The sequence below is a fragment of the Geotrypetes seraphini genome, chromosome 2 (assembly GCF_902459505.1).
Source record: "Geotrypetes seraphini chromosome 2, aGeoSer1.1, whole genome shotgun sequence".
Classification (NCBI taxonomy): domain Eukaryota; kingdom Metazoa; phylum Chordata; class Amphibia; order Gymnophiona; family Dermophiidae; genus Geotrypetes; species Geotrypetes seraphini.
This window is the reverse complement of record NC_047085.1, coordinates 429,383,551-429,401,788: the sequence shown is the minus strand read 5'-3', so window position 1 is coordinate 429,401,788 and position 18,238 is coordinate 429,383,551. Positions and strand designations below refer to the sequence as shown.

The 18,238-nt window shown below is 48.5% G+C and overlaps 1 protein-coding gene across 2 annotated transcripts in view; it reads left to right on the top strand.

Moving 5' to 3' along the window:
* The window catches only part of LOC117354200 (GTP-binding protein 10-like), a 366,380-nt gene that overhangs the window by 83,359 nt on the left and 264,783 nt on the right, over positions 1-18,238 (top strand). The gene's annotated exons all lie outside the window — the stretch shown is intronic.

The following is an 18,238-nucleotide window of genomic DNA, read 5'->3' as shown; positions in this document are numbered from 1 at the left end:
AAGCTGTCAGTAGGTTGGTGATGGAGGGGTCCAATTTAGCTGCATGTGTTGCTAGTAGGTTGTCGTACATCTTTTTGCACTTAGTTCCTTTATAAGGGGGGTAGGAGAAAGGGGACTGGGTTCTCCTTTGTCTGGAATAGAGGTTCCTATTTAGGCGGTTGTTTAAGTGGGAGGGTGCCGTTCCGTTTAATGTTTTGAATATTATGCAATATAGCTTAAATTGGATGCGGGCTTGTATTGGAAGCCAGTGTGAATCTAGGAAGGCGTTGGTGATGTGGTCAAATTTTCGAAGGGAATAGATCAGTCTGAGGGCAGTGTTCTGGACAGTCTGTAGTTGTTTTATTAGGTAGGTGGGACAAGGAAGGTAGAGGATATTGCAATAGTCCAGTAGACTTAGGACTAGGGATTGAACTATGAGTCTGTATTGTTCTTTGCCGAAGAATTTTCTAATTTTGCGAAGGTTGCGCATGGTAAAGAATGCTTTTTGTGTGATTTTGTTGATTTGCACCTGAAGAGTGCAACATCTATCTACTGTTACTCCAAGGAGTTTGAGAGTGGTCTGTATAGGATATTTGGTGGTTTTTATTTCTAGTTCTGTTATCGAAGGGGTTTTGTCTTTTTCAAGCAGTAGAAATTTAGTTTTGTATGGATTGAGCTTCAGTTTGTGTTCTGTCATCCAGTTTTCCACTATTTCTAGGGTTTTTACCAGATTATCTGTTGTAGTGGGGTCTTGTGAGTCAAAGGGAAGGAGTATGGTTATATCGTCTGCATAGCTGAATGAGGTTACTTCGAGTTTGTCTAATAGGGTACCAAGGGAGGCAATGAAGACATTGAAGAGCATGGGTGAGAGTGGTGAACCTTGAGGTACTCCGCAGGGATTGGTCCAGGTTTCCGATATTAGATCTTTTGTTTTTACTCTGTATGTTCTTGTTTTGAGGAATCCTTGGAACCAGTTGTGTACTCCGCCTGAGATCCCTATTACATAGCTTCTGGACTCCTCTTCTATCCAAGTCCTGATTCACTCACTTGTCATTTCCCAAATTGACTAATGTAATTCTCTATATCACAGCATCACACAAAAGGAAACCCGCAGACTTCAGCTCATTCAAAATACGGCCATCAAACCCATACATAGGTCAAGAAAATATGATCACGTCAGTCCTTTACTCCGCAAAGCACACTGGCTCCCCATTTCACATCGAGCAACATAGAAAATTCTTCTACTTGTCTTTAAGATTAAACAAACAAACTCTCCAGCCTTTCTCAATGAACTCCTTATTCCCTATGCCCCATCACGTGCCCTACGATACAACAATCAAAACTTACTTAATATCCCATCCATAAAAGAACTATTCTACACGTGCAACACTATTTTCTTTGTCACAACCCCTTCCCTATGGAATGCTCTACCATCAGATATCAGACTTGAAGAATCCCTTTACAAATTCAGATGCAAATTAAAGACCTTCCTATTTAGGGATGCCCACCAGCCATGAAAAATAAAAAAGGGAAGTCACAATAACACTCCTGGCCAAACAGAGTAATAACCACAAACCGCTTTTAAGAAGTGCTATCTCCTCCCTATTGTTATTTCCACCTCTTTTTTACCTCCCTTTTAATTTATGTTATCTCGATTTACTTATCCTTACCCACAGGCCCCTTTGTTACTATATGTCTTTTTGTCTGACCTATCCTTGATATTTTAATTATGAATGCCTCCCCTTTCTTTTTCAAGTTTAGTATTGTAAACCGTCTATGTAACCTTTGATAGACGGTATGTCAAATATGTAATAATAAACTTGGAAACTTATAAGATGCTTCAAACACAGTTGGTGGGCCCTCTGGTGGCTTATTTTACAGTAGTGGATTCGGTTCATAGACAGTAACACGGAAGACAAAGGCACGCGCCGACAACTGAGCGCAAGATGGAGGCGCACACCGAAGAAAAAGACTGTTTTTAGGGGCTGCGACGGGGGGTTTTGTTGGGGAGACCCCCACTTTACTTAATACAGATTGCGGCGGCGTTGTGGGGGGTTTGGTGGGTTGCAACCCCCCCATTTTAGTGAAAACGTAACTTTTCCCTAAAAACAGGGAAAAAGTTAAGTTTTCAGTAAAATGTGGGGGGTTACAACCCCCCACAACGCCCCTACAACGCGACGCGATCTGTATAAAGTAAAATGGGGAGTTCCCCCCCACGCCCCCCGTCGTAGCCCCTAAAAACAGTCTTTTTCTTCAGCGCGCGCCTCCACGCTGCGCTCAGTTGTCTGCTTGCGCCTTTGTCCTGGCGCACTTTTGACCTGACACCGTGGATTCTGGTCATTTCTTCCTGTATGAGAATGTAGCCCTGATTAGTTTGCTTCCAAAGCTGGGTAGGCCTGTGGATGTCCTGGAGGCCTTTCTACTGATTTCTTTTATAAATGGAGTAGCATGCAGGATTTATCCTGATTTGGTGAGGGAGGACCAAGTGGGTTTTGTATGGAGCAAACAATTGGTGGTGCTTTTGGCCATGACTCAGTGTCAGAGGTTCAGAGAGCCCCCTCTGCTGGCTAGTTTGGATGTGGAGAAAGCTTTCAATAGAATCCAGTGGCCTTTTCTTTTTCAAACTCTGATACATGTGGGCATTTGGAGGGGGTTGGATTTTGGCAGCTATCTCTGCTCTCTATATGGAACTGTAGGCCTCTGTACTGGTGAAAGGGATGTGCACGGTGGCTTGCCCTGTCTCTTGTAGCACCAGTCACCAGACTCTATCCCATTTCCTTTTTGTGTTATTTTTGGAGCCTTTACTTTGTAGGTTAAGAGCCTCAAATTAAATTTTGGAGATGCAGGTGGGGGACTCTCAAATCAAAGTGCTGGCTTTTGCAGATGATTTAATTCTTGTTTTAATGGACCCCCCCATTAGGCACATTTTGCTGTATTACAGATGATGTGATCTTATGGAGACTTAGCAGGCTTTAAGCTAAATTTAGTTAAATCTGAAGCCTTGCTGGTATTGCCGGGGGTACATGATTGTTGGGAGGGTACATTTCCTCATACTTGGGTGGAGGACAAATTTAAAGTATCTAGGAGTTTTTATGCTACAGGATCAGTCACTTTTATATGATGATAATTTGCAACATTGTTGACATGCAACAGAAACTACGAGTTTGGCGAGCGTTATGTCCTTGATGGGGATTATCAGTCTTTTTAATACGATGCTAGTGTTTCGGTGCTGGGGAGTCCAAGGACTTTGTTACTTATATCAAGTAGTAATTGATGATGGTAAAGTAAAACCTTTTCAGGAGTTACAGAACACTTACTCCTTGCTTGTATTTGATTATTATGCTTATTTCTAACTTCTTCACTATGTTAACAGTCTTGAGTGGACACAATTATGTGAGGATGTCCAGGATGCACTTAGTACTGCATATTCATTAGGTTCTCAGCAGCAAGTCCCACTGGCATATCATCACAGGTTCTTGCAAGAAATGAGAGCTGAGCTGGATTGCACATGCTTAGCTACTGTTTGGAATAGAGACTTGTCTCTTGATCTCACAGCATGTCACCTGGATGGAGTGCTTTTGGAACATGAAAAACCAGTCTGGGTTAGTACTTTTGTGGGAGCTGAAATATAAATGTCTTTTATGCTTGTATGTTTCTCCAGCTCGAGCACACAAGGCTACAATTAGCACTATGGCTCACTATCCTAAATGTGACTTTGGGATATATATTTTGGCAGTGTCCCAAGACACAGTCTTTTTGGCAACAGGTCTTTCAAAAATATTTCCGTTCAATGGTCCTGGCATTTTGAATTGATTCTCATGCTTTTGTTTGATATCTTGCTACTGTCAAGTCCTGTACCTCATGGTCTTAAGAATTTTGTTTTTTTGTGGAGAGAGATCTTCATAGCAAATAAGCCCGTTTTGTTGTATTGTTTGGAGGCTGCAGCTCTACCCATAGTGATTCCAAATTGTTAGTCGTCGCTACTGTGTCCACTCTGGTGGAGTGTATCCTTTCTTTTATGTATAGGGCTATTCCTCCTCCTGTCCTGGCGATAGAGCTTGTACCCTGGCAGTGCTGTATCCCATTTGTTTTCTTCATTCCACCATGTTTCGGAGACCCCAGTGATGTCTATGTTCTCAGTTTTGGCCATGACTTCTAATTTCCCCATTTTGTTCCTTAGACTTCTTGCATTAGTATATATGCAATTTAGGTCCTGGTATTTTTTTGTCTTCGCTTCCTTTCGCTGTGCTTCAAATTTTATTTTCTTCTCCTGTGCTGCAATCCTTTTATCCTCCTCTTCTGGGTTAGTCAACTCCTGTGTTTTGCCTGTTGTTTCTTCCCAGCATTTTTCCCCCTTAGTATCTTCGCAAGATGCCTTCTTCTGAATCGTCAACACTTGGTCGACTGTCGGCTTTCCCCTTCTACTTAGTTTAAAGCCTGTTCTATTCCTCTCCTGACGTTGTTTGCTAGAAGTCTAGTTCCCGCCGCGCTCAGGTGCAGTCCATCTCTCCTGAAGAGCTTGCTCTTACCCCCAAAACGTTGACCAGTTCCTCACGAAGTGGAACCCCTCTTCTTCACACCATCTTCGGTATAAAAAAATGGGACCACATAACCCCCTACTACCAAAAACTCCACTGGCTACCACTAGAAGCAAGAGTGCTATTCAAATTTACCTGCCTTTGTTTCAAATCTGTCCTTGGCATGGCCCCGCTATACCTGGCCTCCCACTTTAAATTCGATTGTTCCACCAGACCCACATGTAGAATACGTCTGTTCAGCCACCCTTCAATAAAAACCTGCCAGTACAAAAGATTCCTAAACAGAACGCTAGCCTTCCAAGCAAGTCAACAAAACAACTGACTAGGCAACTTCATCAAACTCTCCTCATCCTACCTTAACTTCAGAAAACTAATTAAAACAAACCTGTTCAACCGATTTGTAACCAAGAACCCTTAAACCCTCTACTGCACTCCTTTTCACATCTTCTTGTTTCCCCATATTGTGACTTTATGTAACCAAAATCCTCACTGTTATTTTTTTCTTCTTCGCTGTATCCAAAATCTCCATTGTTATTTTCCTTCGCTGACTGTCCAGCTCTTCTTGTTGTAAACCGCCTCGAACTACTATGGCTTTGGAGGTATATAAAAATAAAATTATTATTATTATTATCTCCTCATCCTTACATTTATTGATTGTAGTTCCATCTGCCTCTTCACATCTGCCCTCGGTACTGGTAGGATCTCTGAGAACGCTATCTTCTGGGCAGTGGCGTACCAAGGGGGGGGGGGGGGGGGGGGCGGTCCGCCCTGGGTACCAAGCCCTGAGGGGGTGCTCCCGGTCCGGTCCAGTTACCCCCCCCTGCGCCGGGTGTCGCGTCTGGAAACAGCCTGCAGCAAGATCGCGATGCCAGAGATCTTTGCCTGCTTCGACTGTTTCCTCCGCCACGGTCCTGCCCCTCCTCTGATGTCAGAGGAGGGGCGGGACCGCGGCGGAGGAAACAGCCGAAGCAGGCAAAGATCTCTGGCATCGCGCGACCTTGTTGCAGGCTGTTTCCCCAGGGCAGTAGCGTACCAAGGGGGGCGAGGGGGAGGTCCATCCCGGGTGCCGCCTTAGGGGGGGGTGCACAGCTGGCCCGGTCCCTATCGCGCTCCTACCCTCCCAGCGAAAGCAGCATCGGCGCCATTATCGAAAAAGGTAATGGCGCCAGGCCTTGGAGCACCAAGGCAGACCGCTTCTCCCCTCTCCCAGCCGAAACCCCGCTGACCATCCTATCTCTCTCCCCCCCCAAGTGAACCTTTCTGACCCTCCCAGTGAAAGCAGCAAACCTCCCTCCAGTAGCGTCGGCTTTATCCTCCCTCTGCCGCATCACTGATGACGTCATCAGTAACGCGGCAGAGGGAGGAGAAAGCCGCGAAGGAGGTTTGCTACTCTCGCTGGGAAGGTCGGAAAGGTTCACGGGGGGGGGGGGGAGATAGGAGGGTCAGCAGGGGTTCGGCTGGGAGGGGGGAGAAGCGGACTGCCTCGGTGCTCCATTACCTTCTTCGGGCAGCAGCAGCGTTTACAATTCGCTGCTGTTGCCGGCTTCAGGCCTTGTTCTCTGCCGGGTCCTGCCTACTTCCAGTTTTCATGAAGACAGGACCCGACAGAGAGGAAGGCCTGAAGCGGGCAACATCAGTGAATTGTGAATGCTGCTGCTGCCCGATGAAGTTCAGGACATCAGGACATCGGGGAAGGAGCAGGGAGAAATCGGCTGCTGGCTTGGGGGTGAGGGTAGGGAAAGAATCGTGGAAGTGGAGAAATCGGCACGATGGCTTTGTGCAGGCTAGGGGGAGAGAGAAAGAAAGGAAAAAATAAAGAGGGGGGGCCAGGGGGAGAGAGAAAGAAAGGCAGAAAGAAAGAGGGGGACCAAGGGGAGAGAAAGAAAGGCAGAAATAAAGAGGGGGACCAAGGGGAGAGAAAGAAAGGCAGAAATAAAGAGGGGGTCAAGGGGGAGAGAAAGAAAGGCAGAAAGAAAGAGGAGGGCCAGGGGGAGAGAGAAAGAAAGGCAGAAAGAAAGAGGGGGACCAAGGGGAGAGAAAGAAAGGCAGAAATAAAGAGGGGGGTCAAGGGGGAGAGAAAGAAAGGCAGAAAGAAAGAGGGGGGCCAGGAGGAGAGAGAAAGAAAGGCAGAAATAAAGAGGGGAGCCAGGGGGAGAGAGAAAGAAGAAGGATCAGAAGAAGGACCAGAGACTCATGAAATCACCAGACAAAAAAGTAGGAAAAATGATTTTATTTTCAACTTAGTGATCAAAATGTGTCCGTTTTGAAAATTTATATCTGCTGTCTATATTTTGCACTATGGCCCCCTTTTACTAAACCGCAATAGAGTTTTTTAGCGCAGGGAGCCTATGAGCGTCGAGAGCAGCGTGGGGCATTCAGCGCAGCTCCCTACGCTAAAAACCGCTATCGCAGTTTAGTAAAAAGGGAGGGGGAATATTTGTCTATTTTTGTATAGTTGTTACTGAGGTGACATTGCATAAAGTCATCTGCCTTGACCTCTTTGAAAACCTGCAGAATATAAATGATAATTAACATTTTCTCTGCGTACAGCGTGCTTTGTGTTTTTAAAATTTTATTGTTGGTAGATCATTTTGACTTGGCCACAAAGGTAAGGGGGAGGGAGGGAGGGGAACTGCTGAAAGACATCTAATAATCCTTGCAGGCTTGACTGCAGGGAATTATTTTTGTAAAATCATGTTTTGTTATGTGACTGGCATTATCTAGACTTTAATTTCTATGAATGAATAGAATGAAAATGATATAAAATTACTTGCTTGTTTTTATGTGCGTGCGCTGAAGGAAAGTGGAGAGAGAGTGGGCTGAGGATGCTGAAGGGAAATGGGGAAGAGAGTGGGGAGAAGACGCTGATTTATAAATTGACAATTGTACAGAATATTGTTTCTTTTTATACTTTAATATAAACAATTCAAGGCTTGTGTGGATGGAATCAGGTGGTTTGCGGGGATGGGGACCGAGCTTATGGGGATTAGTCCAATAAAATTGTATTTTTTTATATCTCATTATTTGTTTTATTTTTATTTGTTAATTTATAAAGTGGTGATTGTTATGTATCAGTTTTTTCAAATTTACATCTACTGTCTTTATATTTTGCACTGTATTAGAGGACATGTGTTACTGTTTTTTGTGGTGTTGCATTGTATCCAGGGTCTGGTTTCTTGGCGGATCAGTTTAACTTTTGTCTACATATTTCTATTTTTAGTTTGTGATTATTCCATTTTGGGCGAGGGTGTATCTCTGTTCTGTGTGTATGAAAAAGACATAGTTTTCAGTTGGCATTGACTACAGGACCAATTGACTGTGCGGGATCTGGCTTGTTTAGTTTTACAATGTATGTGTTGGTGTTCTAGTGCTCACTGCAGTGTTTAAGATGCAGCCTTTTCCTAGGTACACTCTTGTGGTGCGATATGTAGATTGGTACTAAAAATCATATTTTTCATATAGATGGGGGGGGGTGTCAAAAAATGATGGGCCCTGGGTGCCACATACCCTAAGTACGCCACTGCCTGCAACTACTCCATATGTACTTCTAATGTCATGACAATTTAGACATAATTTATGTTTTGTTATGTTTGGAATAATGGTTACATATATGAGGTTCAATAAAAGAAAATTTTCACTGCCTGTTTCTATTCTGACCATTTATTCCATTTCATGGTTATTGCAAAAAAAAAAAAAAAAAATTTTTTTACATGGGGGGGGGGGGGGGGTGTCAAAAAATGATGGGCCCCGGGTGCCACATACCCTAGGTACGCCACTGCTTCTGGGTCCCTATCTTCAACTTTCTTCCCAGGATCTTGAACTGTTCTATCAGTGCACTTCTTCTGTAGTCTTTCCTGCTGACATCATTTGTCCCGATGTGGATCATTACTGCAGTCTCTGCTTCCAGAATCTCTCCAATTTTGTCCAAGATGTCCTTTGTTCTCGCTCCTGGGAGACAGGTCACTAGTCGATCCTCTCTCCCACCTGCTATATGGCTGTCTACATTCCTTAGGATTGAGTCTCCCATTAGGATCGCAGACTTTCCCTTCTTCAATTTTCACTTCAGTCACAGGTCTGTGTCCTCGGTGTGCTTTACTGCTTCCTCTTCTAGGCATCGGCAAGACCTTGCTTCCCCTTCCTGCGGAGTTCTTCTATGGGCTTCTTCTTCCTTGGAGTCCGACTGCTATTGCCCTCTATTCCATGTGGGTGCATCTTCGTCCTTCCTACGATGTTCTTGTTCTTCCACCCTCCTGTAGGCCTCTTTGATGAACTCCTCGAGCTCCCTGACTTGTTCCTCGATGTGCCTCTCTCTCTCTGAGTCTTCAGCTGTCCTGAGTGGGTCTTCCGCGATGTAAAGTCCCTCCAGTTCTTGAATCCTGTACTTCAGTCGACTAACCTCCTTCTTCAAGCTTTTCAGTTCCTGACACCGACTGCATACATATGACTGCCTCCCAGAGGGGAGGTAATCGTACATATGGCAGTCCGTGCAGTACACTGGGAAGCTCATCTTCTGGATTCCCTCTGCTTCCATTGTTGTCCGCGTATTTAGAGTACTCTCTATTAATGTACTGGTGCCTTTTGCTTGTGTGTGTGTGTGTGCTCTCTTCTGTACCTGCTTCTTCCTTGTGTGTGTGTGTGTGTTCCTTCTGTGCCTGCCTCCCCCTTACCTTCAGTGCCTGCCACTTCCTTACCTTGCTGGCCTTCCCTGGTGTCCTTGGTAGTAATGACTTGGCCCTTCTTGAGGCCCTTTGCAAAGGCGCTCTTGCTAAGGCGAACGCCTTTGCCATGCGCCAAATGGCTGCGCGCCGTTGGCTCCTTCACTTTTAAGGGGGAGCTCGGCTTCAGTGTGCTGCTGACATCGGAGGGGTGGGCGGAGCTATCTCTCACCTCTGCCCCTCTCTGTCTCCTGCCTGCCTTGCTCTCCGCTCTCCTTCTCTCGCTCTCCACTCCTGCTCCCGACTCTCCCCGCTGCTGGTCAGCCGCCTCCTGACTCTCCTCGACTTCTGGTAGGAATGTGCAGGGGCAGAGTTACTACTACTACTTATCATTTCTATAGTGCTGCTAGATATAGGCAGTGCAGCACATTAAACATGTAAGACACAATCCCTGCTCAATAGATCTTACAATCTAATTAAAACAAACAAATAGGACAAATAGGGATTAAGGAATTTCTCATAGAGGGAATGCTAAAACAGACATGGGTACTTTACAAGTGAGTGGGAGTTTAAAGCAGCCTCGAAAAAGTGGGGTTTTAGCCTAGATCTGAATACTGCCAAACAGAGTTTGACATATTAACTCAGTCTGTTCCAGGCATACAGTGCAGCAAGATAGAAGGGATGAAGTCTGGGGTTGGCAGTAGGGGAGAAGGGTACAGAGACTTACTCGATGAACAGAGTTCCTGCGGAAGAGTATAAGGAGAGATACTGAGGAGCTGCAGAGTGAATGCACTTGGAATTTGTTAGGAAATTCTTCTTTACGGAGAGGGTGGTTGATGCATGGAATGCACTCCTGAGGGAGGTGATAGAGAAGAAAATGGTGACAGAGTTCAAACAAGAGTGGGATGAACACAGAGGATCTATAATGAGAAAATAATAGGTATACATTGAAGGAACTAAGACCAATACTGGGCAGGCTTGCATGGCCTGAGTCCCGTATATGAACATTCAGTTGAGGATGGGCTGGGGAGGGTTTTGATGGCTGGGATGATTAAGACGGGCTGGAATGAGCTTTAATGGAGACTCCAGTAGATGGATCCTAAGCATACTACTGGGCAGGGCTCTGGGTTTCTGGCCCAGAAATATCTAAGAAAAAGGACCATTTAAACTAAATAATTAATTTATGGAGCATGTCTGCTGCATAATGCTAATATTTTATAAATACACATAGGCAACTATGGGGCTCATTTTCAAAAAATACGAAGGGTGTTGAAAAGTTCTCAATCCAACCAAGAAGGGAATGATGTGGAGTCATGAAACTTACAAGTTATTCTACATATTCACCCCTATGTTTAACACACGTGGTATATTGTGTCTGTAACCCTTCCAAAAAGTACTCTGATGTCTGGTCACTGAAATACTGCTCCACTTCTGCAATCCACTCCAAATCACTCAAAAACTGTTGCTCTTTCAAACTTTTTTGAAGGTTTGGAAACAGAAAATAATTAGATGGAGCAAGATCTGGTGAGTAGGGTGAATGGTCTATGTACTGAAACCCTCAACTGCATCAAAATATCCATCATTTTTCCAGCTTTGTGAGCAGCATTGCCTCGCAAAAACAGAATTCCTTTTCACAGCTTCCCTCTCTTTTTTTCTTTCAAAACCTTCTTTAATCAGTAAGTTATAGTAGTATTTTGCATTAACTGTTTGGCCCCTTGGAAGATAGTCATTAATGTACCTTCTTGATTCCAAATGTTGGCCATGATCTTTCCTGCTGACTTTTGGGTCTTGAATTTCCTTGGCCTTGGAGAACCTGAATGCAGTCATTGCATGGACTGTTGTTTTGTCTCAGGATCATAGTAGTGTAACTAGTTGTTCAAAAAAGATGGTACCAGCTTGCTGAAAATGTTGCAAAAATCAGCCTGGAAGTGTCCACTCAATGTCATTTTTCATCAGCATTCAAACATTATCCCAGGACAAGCAGGCAGCATATTCTCACATGTGGGTGACGTCATCCACGGAGCCCCGACGCGGACAGCTTTTCAAGCAAACTTGATTGAAGTTTCAAGCTTGCTATGCTGCACCACGCATGTGCATGCCTTCTCCCTCCACTAGAGGGCACATCCCCACCTCGTGGTCCTCAGTTCTGTTTCTTCCGCGGAGCCAGAAGCCCTGTCGTGTTTTTGCTCCGTGCCTTTTTGCCTTCTGTCACTGCGGCTTGGTTGTTTTGCTTAGTCGCTGTGTGTTTTATTGTTTTATTGTTGTCTGCGAACTTGCAAATCGTCAAAAAAAAAAAAAGATTGTTTCGGCACCGGGGGATCCCGGTTGCCGCGGCCGCGGGACCTCGATCGTTCGCGGCCTTTTTTGTCTTTCATGTCCCGGCCTCTGTTGGGTTTCAAGAAGTGCACCCGGTGCAATCGGTTGCTATCGATCACCGATCCCCACTGGTGGTGCCTCCTCTGCTTGGGTGCTGATCACCCTACGGATTCCTGTCCCAGGTGTGCGACCTTCCAACCTCGGGCTCTCCGCCGCCGGCGTGCTCATATGGCGGAGCTTTTCATCATGGAGCCCGCGGCGGGGAAGGCCTCGACATCGGCCTCGGCTTTGGCCCCGGCCTTGACCTCGGCCTCGGTACCCTCGACCTCGCCTCGGATGTCTTCCTCCTCGAAGCCCTCATCCTCGGCCCCGAAGTCGGCTCCGGGTAAGTCCCCGCTTCCTTCCGCAGGTCCAGGGTTGGCGAAGAAGCCTTCCTCGGGTTCCTTGACGGGGGTGGGTGGGTCGTTCTCGGCCCCGCCCTGGGCGTCGAAGTCGGGTGCTCCTCGGGAATACTCTCTGCCGAGGTCACCCTCTGCGGAGTACCCGACAGCGTCGGACATGCCATCTATGATGGCCGTTCCGGTGTTCCAGGACATGCTCCGGGCGCTTATCTCCTCGGAGCTGTCCTCCGCCCTGGCCCATTTGCAGCCGTCCTCGGCCCCAGCCTCAGCTCCGGCCTCGATCCCGGTGGTGGCGCCGGCCTCGGCCCCGACCTTAGCCCCGGTCTCGGTGCCGGACCAGCCTGAGCATAGTGTTTGACCTCGGGACAAGTTGCGCCGGGTTCGCCGTATTTCTTCCACGGACTCCTCGTCCGGAGCCTCCCGCGGGTCGTCGCCCTCGGGCCGGCCTCGGGCGAAGCGCTGTTCCAAGAGGTCGAAACGTCCTCGTGGGTCGCCTCGGAGGCGGGATTGCTCCTCGTTGGCCCGGGAGGTCGAGGCTCTCCGCAATTCGGAGCTCAGCCTGTCAAATCCGAGGCTGTTCCGCTCCCCAGCTAGGAGGGGTTCGCCACGGGGCTCTAGGGATTCCTCTCCGAGGCGTCGGAAGGTCTCTGTGCCCCGCACCCCGAGGTCTTCCCCGAGGGGCTCCTCGGGGCCTCGGAGGTCTCTGACCCCGGCGCATTCCCTCGGCGCGGTTTCTTGGGGGTCGGAGGCTGGCACTGGTCGTGAGCCCCGCTACTCTCGCGAGGCGTCCCCGTCGTTTTCGGCGGCCCGAGGCTCTCGCTCTCCTTCCCCCGGGGAAGAACGGTCTGGACTGCGTCCCGCCTCGTTTTCGAGGTTTGTGCTGGACATGGGGAAGGCCTTGGTTCTGGACCTGTTAGCGGGGTCGCAGTATTCCAAGGAATTTTTGGCGGAGCAAGATTTGCCCTCTCCTCCTCGGGAGTCTCCCCGCCTTCCCTTGAACAAGATTCTGCAGCAGGCTTTTTTGCGGAATTTGGATTCCCCCTATGCGGTGATGGCTGTCCCCTCCAAGATGGAATCCAAATACCGCACCGTGCCTTGTAAGGGCTTTGAAAAGGCTCAGTTGTCCCACCAGTCCTTACTGGTAGTCATCCCTCAAGAAGTCCCAACCTTCTCGAGTGTCCGCTGCGGTTCTGCCGGGGCGTGAGGGGCGCACCCTGGATAAATTTGGACGGCGCTTATACCAAAATTCCATGATGGCGAATAGGGTGCTTAATTATGCCTTCACATTCACCTCGTACCTTTGTCACATGGTAAAGTCCATGCCTCGTTATCACGGGGTCATGCCTGAATCCCATCGGGACGACTTTGGGAAGCTGATGGAATCTCTTTCCCAGCTGTGCCTGTACCTGTTCCATGCCACCTATGACGCTTTTGGACTGACCTCTAGGGTCTCAGCGTTTGCGGTGGCGATGCGTCGCCTGGCGTGGCTGCGTATCGTGGATATGGATCCCAACCTGCAGGAGAGCCTGGCCAATTTACCCTGTGTGGGCTCGGAGCTTTTTGATGAGTCTCTGGAGGCGGCTACAAAACGCCTCTCCGAGCACGAACGTTCTATCGCCTCCCTCGTGCATCCAAAGGCGAAGATGTCTGCTCCTAAGTCTTACCGAGCTCCACCTAGGCGCTATCCGCAGAAGACCACGCCGGCTTTTTCCAGGCCCCCGCCGAAGAGACCCCCTCAGCAGTCCAGGGCGCTGCAGCAGAAACCTCAGGCGCAAGGGGCGTCTAAGCCTGCCCCGTCTTTTTGACGCCTTGAGCGGGTGGGGGCGGGCCCCCTCCGCACTGTCATTGACCCCGTTGCCCATCGGGGGGCGTTTGCGGTCATTTCATCAATCTTGGACCCTCATCACCTCCGACGCTTGGGTCCTCCGAGTTGTGTCAGAGGGTTATTCCCTCAACTTCCGGGAAATCCCGCCGGCCAGTCCGCCCGGCGCGTGTCCTTCCAACAGGTCGCAGCTCCCCCTTCTCCTGTCAGAGGCCAGAGCCTTGTTGAGTCTCTGTGCGGTGGAGCGGGTGCCCCCAGCTCAGCAGGGGAAGGGGTTCTACTCCCGCTATTTTTTGGTCCCGAAAAAGACCGGGGACCTGCGCCCCATTTTGGACCTCCGGAGACTCAACAAGTTCCTTGTCCGGGAGAGGTTCCATATGCTATCCTTACCAGTCCTGTATCCACTACTGGACGAGGGGGACTGGATGTGCTCCCTCGACCTGAAGGAGGCGTATATCCATGTTCCGGTGCATCCCGCCTTACGCAAGTTTCTACGGTTCCAGGTGGGGGAGTTGCACCTTCAATACCGGGTCCTCCCCTTTGGATTGGCTTCATCCCCTCGAGTCTTCACGAAGTGCATGGTGGTAGTCACAGCAGCTCTGCGATCCCAGGGCCTTCAGGTTTTTCCCTACCTGGACGATTGGCTAATCAAGGCCCCGTCCAGGGAGGGGGTTATCTCAGCGACCCGACAGACTATCATCTTCCTTCAGCGTCTGGGGTTCGAGGTGAATTTCCCAAAGTCTCAATTGTGCCCCTCTCAATCTCTTCAGTTCATCGGGGCCGTGCTGGACACGGTTCGCCTCCGTTCGTTCCTCCCTCCTCCGCGACTGGAGGCCCTTCTACACCTGAGTCTGCAGGTCTCGCGGCTGCCCTCGGTGCTGGTGCAGCGCCTGATGATTCTGCTGGGTCACATGGCGTCTACAGTCCATGTCACGCCGTTTGCCCGCTTACATCTGCGGCTGCCTCAGTGGACGTTGGCCTTGCAGTGGCGTCAAGACTGGGACCCAATCTCCACTCCTGTGTCGGTGACTCCCTCTTTAAAACGCTCGCTCCGTTGGTGGACCAACTCTTCCAATCTTTCCAGGGGTTTGCTCTTTCTCGCCCCTCCGCATCACAAGGTCCTGACCACGGACTCTTCGGAGTACGCGTGGGGGCTCATCTCGACGGCCTGCGCACTCAAGGACTGTGGTCGGCGGAGGACCGTCTTTGTCACATCAATGTCTTGCAGCTTCACGCCATTTTCCTGGCTGCTCGGACTTTCTGCCACCTGCTGCACGATCAGGTAGTCCTAGTGCGGACGGACAATCAGGTGGCAATGTACTAGGTGAACAAACAAGGGGGGACGGGCTCTTGGTTCCTGTGCCAGGAGGCCCTTCGCCTTTGGGAGTGGGCGGTCTCTCAGAACATCTTCCTTTGGGCGGTTTACATTCAAGGAGAACGAAACTGTCTAGCCGACAAACTCAGTTGCCCTCTCCAGCCACAAGAGTGGTCGCTCAACTCCCGAGTCCTACGCGAGGTCTTCGACCGCTGGGGGACTCCTCAAGTGGATCTGTTTGCCTCTCCGGAAACTCACAAACTGCCTCTCTATTGTTCTCGGATGTACTCCCCGGATCGTCTTGAGGCCGATGCCTTTCTTCTCGACTGGGGAGGGAGGTTCCTTTATGTGTTTCCTCCTTTCTCTCTGATCTTGAGGACGTTGGTTCATCTCAAATCGACACGGGCCACTTTGATTCTCATTGCGCCTCGTTGGCCCCGTCAACCATGGTTCTCCCTGCTCCTTCAACTCAGTGTCCGGGAGCCTCTGCTTCTGCCTGTTTTGCCCTCTCTGCTGTCTCAGAGTCGGGGTTCGCTGTTGCATCCCAATCTTCAGTCCTTACATCTGACGGCTTGGTTCCTTTCCCCCTGACTTCGGTTCCTATTTCTCAGTCTGTCAGGGAGGTTTTGGAAGCTTCTCGCAAGGTATCGACTTGGCTTTGCTATTCTCAGAAATGGACCAGATTTTCATCCTGGTGTTCCTCTCATCATCTGGACCCGATCTCGGTTCCGGTGGCTTCGGTCCTGGAGTATTTGCTTCATTTATCTCAGTCCGGTCTGAAGACAACTTCTATTCGGGTGCATCTCAGTGCTATTGCTGCTTTCCATCGGCATCTTGAGGGGAGGTCCCTCTCCCTTCATCCTCTGGTTTCTCGTTTCATGAGGGGTCTTTTGAACGTTCATCCTCCTCTAAAGCCTCCTCCTGTGGTTTGGGATCTTAATGTGGTACTGGCTCAACTGATGAAACCTCCGTTTGAGCCTATGGACAAATCTCATCTCAAGTTCCTCACTTGGAAGGTGATCTTTCTGCTTGCGCTCACTTCTGCTCGATGGATTAGTGAGCTGCAGGCCTTGGTTGCGGACCCACCTTTTACTGTGTTCCATCATGACAAGGGGTTCTCCGCACCCATCCTAAATTTTTACCTAAGGTTGTGTCTGATTTCCACCTCAATCAGTCCATTGTTCTTCCGGTGTTTTTTCCGAAGCCCCACTTTCATCCTGGAGAGGTGGCGCTTCACTCTCTTGACTGTAAGAGGGCGTTGGCTTTTTATCTTCAACGCACTCAGTCTCATCGGTCGGTTCCTCAATTGTTCTTGTCCTTTGACCCTAATCGGTTGGGACGTCCTGTCTCCAAGCGCACCTTGTCCAACTGGTTGGCTGCTTGTATTTCTTTTTGCTACGCTCAGGTTGGTCTCACGCTCCTTGGTCGAGTCACGGGGCATAAGGTCCGGGCGATGGCAGCTTCTGTTGCTTTCCTCCGGTCTAAACCTGTTGAAGACATCTATAAGGCTGCCACTTGGTCTTCGGTTCATACTTTCACCTCCCACTACTGTCTGGATACTTTGTCCAGGAGCGACGGCCGGTTTGGCCAGTCGGTTTTGCGTAACCTGTTTTCTTAAATTGCCATCCTCCCACCTGCCCTTTTTTGGTTGGCTTGGAGGTCACCCACATGTGAGAATATGCTGCCTGCTTGTCCTGGGATAAAGCACAGTTACTTACCGTAACAGGTGTTATCCAGCGACAGCAGGCAGATATTCTCACAACCCGCCCTCCTCCCCGGGGATGGCTTCTTTGCTGGCTATGGAACTGAGGACCACGAGGTGGGGATGCGCCCTCTAGTGGAGGGAGAAGGCATGCACATGTGTGGTGCAGCATAGCAAGCTTGAAACTTCAATCAAGTTTGCTTGAAAAGCTGTCCGCGTCGGGGCTCCGTGGATAATATCACCCACATGTGAGAATATCTGCCTGCTGTCCCTGGATAACACCTGTTACGGTAAGTAACTGTGCTTTTGGCACCCACTTGACTGACAGCTTCTGCATACCCAGCTGCGTGTGGATTATACACCCACACGTTTCCCGGACAGCATAAACTGGCATTTGGATGTTTTAGTCATCAAAACATCTAAGTGCCATCTAAGTCCCTCTAGAACGTCTTTTTTAGAGGCGTGTTTTGGGAGGGATTTGGGAGGTCTTAGCACTTGGATGTCTCACAGGGATAATCAAATCTTTTTGAAGATGTCCATGGCAACATTTAGATGTTTAGAGTTATACCTGTTTTCAAAGCGCATAAGGGCCAAAAACATTCCCAAACTGACCAAATGGCCACTGGAGGAATGAAAGCATGGTTCCTCAACACTCCCCCAGTGGTCAATGACCCTCTCCCACCCTCCAAAGATGTGAGAAAACAGTACATACCAGCCTGTATGACAGCTGCAGATATTATGGGACATCCTAGTAGAGCAGCAAGCAGGTATCTGGAGTAACCTGATGGGCAGAGTAGTGAACCATAGATGGGGGGCGGGGAATTCCTGGCCCATATCCTATACTACCCAACACATTTATGATGAAAGTGTGATCCCACCAAAACCTACTGTTCTGCGATATAGATGACATCTGCAGCCATAAGAGCTATGGTGGTGGTAAACAGGTGGGTATAGTAGGTTTTGGGGAGGTTTTGGAGGGATCACCATAAGCTATAAGGGGTTATAGTGAAAAGTATATCTGGCACCCTTTATGTGAAGTTCATAGCAGTGCCCTCTAAAGTGCCCCACTGCTCTGTTAGCATGTTTGTGTAGTCAGTCCATTAAATTGCTGGCCTCTTCCAGGTCCAAATGGACTTGTTTTGCGTGTGGACATTTTGATTTTCGAAAATCACCAAAAATGATAGACATTCTAAGGGTCAGGACGTCTAAACAGGTCATTTACTAAAAAAAAAAAAAAAGTTAGACGTCTTGCAGTTTTGAAAATGGACATTCCCCTCCTTGACGTTTGGACATCTTGCAGGAGACATCCAAAGTCAGACTTAGAAGTCCTATCGAAAATGGCCCTCCATGCCTAAGTAGGTACTTCTTAGACCAGGTACCCTTTATAAAATTATTACTTTTATGTGATATTAGAAATACAAGTATTTCAGTTTGATAAAGTAGCAGTTAGTTTATTTGCTGAACGTCAAACTATTTAAAAATAGTTCTGGCTTTTACAGCCACAAAAATG